Raw genomic sequence first — 4,817 nt, 5'->3', positions numbered from 1 at the left:
GTGTGGCTCTGTGTCGCCTCACGCCTTGTTCACGGTGCCAACACCTCATTAGCACAATATGCAAACGAGCTGGATCAGGGCCAGAGGGTCAGAGCACAAACTGGAGGCAGAATAATAGCACAATGGAGCATCTTTCTTTGTGTGTGTGTGTGTGTTTCTAAATTCCTGCCTGGTTAATGTGCGTTTAGCTCTCTCTCTCTCTCTCTCTCTCTCTCTCTCTCTCTCTCTCTCTCTCTCTCTCTCTCTCTCTCTCTCTCTCTCTCTCTCTCACACGTTTTGTTTCTTGACCCCGTGGGGACCTTCCACTGACTTCCATTCATGCTTTTTTGCGTTTATAGCAGGGATGCCCAAACATTTTCCTCGAGGTGGCCAAAATGAAAATCTATCCAGGGCAGCGGGCCAAATACAGTAATATAATACATGAAATACAAATACTTTTAAAGTAAAGTCCCTTATTTTCAACGATTAAGCTGTGCAATGGCCCTCTTTTGTTTTAGTCTGTGCACTTGGAGAAAGTCTGCCATCAAGTAGCAAAGGCTCATGGGACACATCATAAATTGATAAAATATGAGTTTTTGTGGTCTTATAAAGTGTGCAAATCTACATGTGTGGTTAAATCTGAACAAAATATTTCTTGTCATTTCATGTTTCACGTTTAATCCTAAAAAATCAAAGATAAAGTCAGCACCATGAATGAAAACTACCTTCACTACCTTTTATATAAAAGGACTGTACACAGTCCTTTTATATAGTCATTTGACCAATGGAAATACTGTGTATATCCATAGGATAATTGGTTACAACCTTGTAACTTTGGCAACTGTTGGTGGGCCAAATCAAATGGCTTGGCGGGCCAAATCAAATGGCTTGGCGGGCCAAATTTGGCCCGCGGGCCCCACTTTGGGCTCCTCTGCTTTATAGTCTAACCCTGACCACATACTCTAAAATTAAGCTCAGAGATACCTACCTGACCCTAAAACTAACTTAAACCTTGATCGTAACCCCTTACCCATAATTTGCATTTGGACCCGTGGAAACCTGGCAATGGTCCCCACGATTAACTTCGGTCCCCACGAGACTGCCTTTTTTGTGGGGGGAAATTGTCCCCAGATTGTAGGTGGGTAGGAAAAACCCCTCCACACACAAACTTTCCTGGACTCTACTGTGAGCAGATTCTTTCCACAGGAAGCCCCACAATGCTCATGTCTTCACTGCATCACTGTTTATTTACACCTAGCAAATAAAGGTTGACTTCACTTATCGACTGAGGTTATAATGTTGGAGCAACACAAGGTTCTGACACTGGTTTTTGTGGGTCAGAAGATGAATGGTTGTTGAACATGGATCACTGGATGAGATGTTCAGGGCTCCATTCCCTGACTTGTAGATGATAACACATCCAAGAGGATGAATATTTTTATAGACACTGTTTGTGGTTTCCAATTGACATGTGGTAAATATTTAATAATTGTTAACTGCTTGGAAATGTGCTGACAATAAGGACAGAATTTAATGTTTTTCCTCAGATAAGATCAGACGTGTGCCATTTATTTACTTTTACCGGTGAAGATTCTCAGTCATTCAGGTCATGATCGATCCAAAACCGGTTAAAAACAAAAACAACAGGACTCAGCTTTTCAGGCTTCACAATAAAAGCCCAGTTGTTTTTGTTTTCTGTCTTTTTCTTGGGTTTTCTCACGGTCACGCCCCCCTGTGTCGTGACGTCACACTCTTCTATAAAACCCAGGGCAGCTCCGTGTTGTTTGGATAAAGAGCGTCGACATTGTTGTAGACCTTGGAGGGTTACGTTTACCCAAAACTTCATTTCAAATGGGCCCCGTCGCCTAGCGTTTCCTCCCCCCAGCCTCGCCGACTGAGCTAAATTGGGTGCCGCTTAACACCGAGCACGTCTGGGTCAGCTAAGGTGAGGTGAACCGCTGCGATGTGGGGCTAGAAAATGGTGGAGGGTTCCTGAAACGAGGGGAGCTAACGATGCTAACAGCTAGCCTTCTGCTAACAACGGCAGCTGCTTCGCTAAAAACGCTAAAATTGTTATTGTTTTCTGGAGTAATGAGGGTTTTTTTTTCCTTAATATCTGTTTGGTATTCCTTCTCTGTTGACGGGTAAAACACAMACTGGCATCGTCATTAAATTATGTTATTAATTTATTTTCTTTTTGGCTCGCATCAATAAAATAAAAATAAAACAAAGTCCACTCTCAAAAGTCCACAGACCTGGAGAACAGAAACTATAATTCCTCTACAGGCTGTCAGCATGATGAGGTTCTGGTTCTCCATCAACATCGGTGATTCATCTCTGTGGAAACAAACGCTGTTTTTTTGCTGCAGAGCTTCTTCATGGAAACAAGAAGGTTCTTGCAAAACACAGCGTCATGACGTCACCGACGTGCGTAATGTGCACAGTTGTGAACTTTCTACAAGATCTGTGAAGTGGTCTTTTAAAATATTTTTGAACGGACCAAGAAACAGCAGAGATCTAAACAGAAGTCCTCAACCTGCTCTGTTAAGATCCAGTGTTGTATAAAGTACCACATAGTAATACTTAAGTACAACTACAGCATATAAAAGTTAAAGTCTCCTCTAAGAATATTACTTGAGTAAAAGACAAAGTATTTGATTTGAACTTCTGACAAAATGTATTGAAAGTAAAAATGAGAGGCTAGATTTTCCAAATACCTTTTTAAAGGGCATGCAGCTGTGATGGATTGTGTACAAACTAATATGTGTCAGAATGGTTTATGTTTAAATTCAAAGGCACAGTTTATCGGGATAGAATTAATATTTTTTTAACAATAACGAGCCGGAATGAAATAAGAGTAATGACTTTCTACTTCTTACCTTTTTTAAAAATGTAAGGAGTAGGAAGTACAGATAATTGTGTGAAAATGTAAGAAGTAGAAGTAAAAATTAGGTTGAAAAAAAATGTACCCATGTAAAGTTACAGATAGCCAAAATTTCTACTTCAGTACAGTAACAGTTACTGTACAACTCTGTTAGGATCACAGTTAACAGAGAACGTGACGAAAGTTACCGTAGTTTTCAAAGTAAATGTCTTCAGCAGTTAAACAGCTCAGTAACGATGCTGAGACGTGTCCTCGTGCACAGGAGGAAAGTTTGTGAGGCTGATCTCTGAGATGAGTCACGAGTTGTTCCAGACGTTTCTCTCACTGACTGCGTGCTGCAGCACATCTGTCACTGGTTTCAACCTGCTGAAACAGTCACTTCAGGGGAGAACAGGAACTCTAAATCCTGTAGATTAGGACATGAAACAGATGCAGATTGAGTTTAAATGAAGCAGACATTTGTTAACTGGTTCAACTATATTCCACACTGGATGGGTTTTAGTTTAAGGTCGTGAGAAGAGGTTTTCTGCTGTCAAGTTAAAGAATTTATTTCTAGTATTTTCTAAATCTGGATAAATGTATAAAGCAAAAAATGTTTATTTCCATTTTGATTTAAAAAATAATCTGCATTTCTGAATATAAACGCTCTATGTGTAGTTTTGCAGGAAGCAGATCGTACGATAAATTCAGTGATAAATGTGGAAGTCAGAGCAAAAAATAATTAATTCTGTCAAAGACGAACTCCAAACACAGCTGAAAACAACGATATAACGATATATTTAGTGGGAAAGATTTGCTCTTTATACAAATCTGTTCCAAATTGTGTCAAAATTACAGACTTCAGGCTATACGTCAAATTTAAAATTGTGTTGATAGATAAATAAGTTACAGAACTTTTTTTTTAATGTTCGTCGTATTTGAAGCTGAGAGGAGCAGCGAGCGGACTCTACCTTTTGGCATTAATCGTATTAATTGTCAAGTGCCAAAAATTACTCGATTAATGTTTTTCTGACGATTAATCACACACGATACGATTATGCCCAACCCTACCACACACACACACACACACACACACACACAGAGAGAGAGACCAGCTGTACTCCTGCACAGCGGGAGGGGAGGAGGGGAAAGAAAGGCAGCAACTTGTACAGATTATCTGTAAATTATAAAGATTTGACATCATTTTGCAGGTATACGGACATATAGAGCAATCTCACGGTTTTTTTTTAAAGTCTTACGGATATTTTAAAAACCTTATTTTCAAATTTATCTAACATGTCAGAGCCTATAGGATGATTTACAAAACAATAAATAACATCAGCCATCTTCCAACTTGTTCTGCTGCTAGAAATAAGTTACTTTTTCCTCTCTCCTTTCCTTCAGCAGGCGCTTTCATGTCCTCGGCTGACACCCCCCCCCCCCCCCCGCGCGCGGGTGCGAATTGTTAGGACTTTTTGCAAAATTTATGGAAATTTAAGACTCTTTATACAGGTAAACTACTTTTATTCCTGATTTAAACCAGCGATCATGTGAGCAGCTGTATGCTTTTATTTTTTTCTCTCAGGCTGTCGGAGCGCTCCTCCTCCTCTGTCCGAGGCTGGTGTTGGGTGAAAATCCTCCACCTCAGATTTTCAAAGATGTAACTATCTGCGATACTGGCTGTGTCCAAAACGACAGGCTGGGTCCTCCGGAGGACCCAGACTCCCCGGTCGAGGTGGGCCGGGTCCTTGGTAGACCGGGAAGACCGGAAAAAAAGTGTCTGTGAATTTGGACGGTCTAGCCTCCCCTCCTTACCCTGGCGTACGTCATGTCACCTAGCAACTGTGACGACGCTAAACAAGCAAACTTAAATCAAAATTAGAAAAATATCAATATATTAGCGTTATTAATATCACAAAACTATAAAATTAACTTAAAAGTATCATTTGAAGAACTAATTGACCCGCTGTAAGTG

At 40.3% G+C, this 4,817-nt stretch overlaps 1 protein-coding gene and 1 long non-coding RNA gene across 2 annotated transcripts in view; one reads left to right on the top strand and one right to left on the bottom strand.

The window, feature by feature from the left end:
* The first annotated feature begins 1,747 nt into the window (after positions 1-1,747).
* The window catches only part of LOC106528735 (pancreatic progenitor cell differentiation and proliferation factor B), a 6,008-nt gene continuing 2,938 nt past the window's right edge, over positions 1,748-4,817 (top strand). The window contains exon 1 of the mRNA XM_014023979.1: positions 1,748-1,924. The gene's annotated coding sequence lies outside the window, so the exon portion shown is untranslated. The remainder of the gene's footprint in view (positions 1,925-4,817) is intronic.
* On the bottom strand, positions 2,153-3,599 carry LOC106528736 (uncharacterized). The gene is made up of 2 exons (XR_001311534.1): positions 3,052-3,599; positions 2,153-2,316 (listed from the first exon to the last, which is right to left on the bottom strand). It is a non-coding gene; the product is annotated as an uncharacterized LOC106528736 (long non-coding RNA).

The sequence above is a fragment of the Austrofundulus limnaeus genome, unplaced genomic scaffold, assembly GCF_001266775.1.
Source record: "Austrofundulus limnaeus strain Quisiro unplaced genomic scaffold, Austrofundulus_limnaeus-1.0 Scaffold401, whole genome shotgun sequence".
NCBI classification, from domain to species: domain Eukaryota; kingdom Metazoa; phylum Chordata; class Actinopteri; order Cyprinodontiformes; family Rivulidae; genus Austrofundulus; species Austrofundulus limnaeus.
Note: the sequence above shows the minus strand (reverse complement) of the source record. Positions and strands in the feature narration are given on the sequence as shown.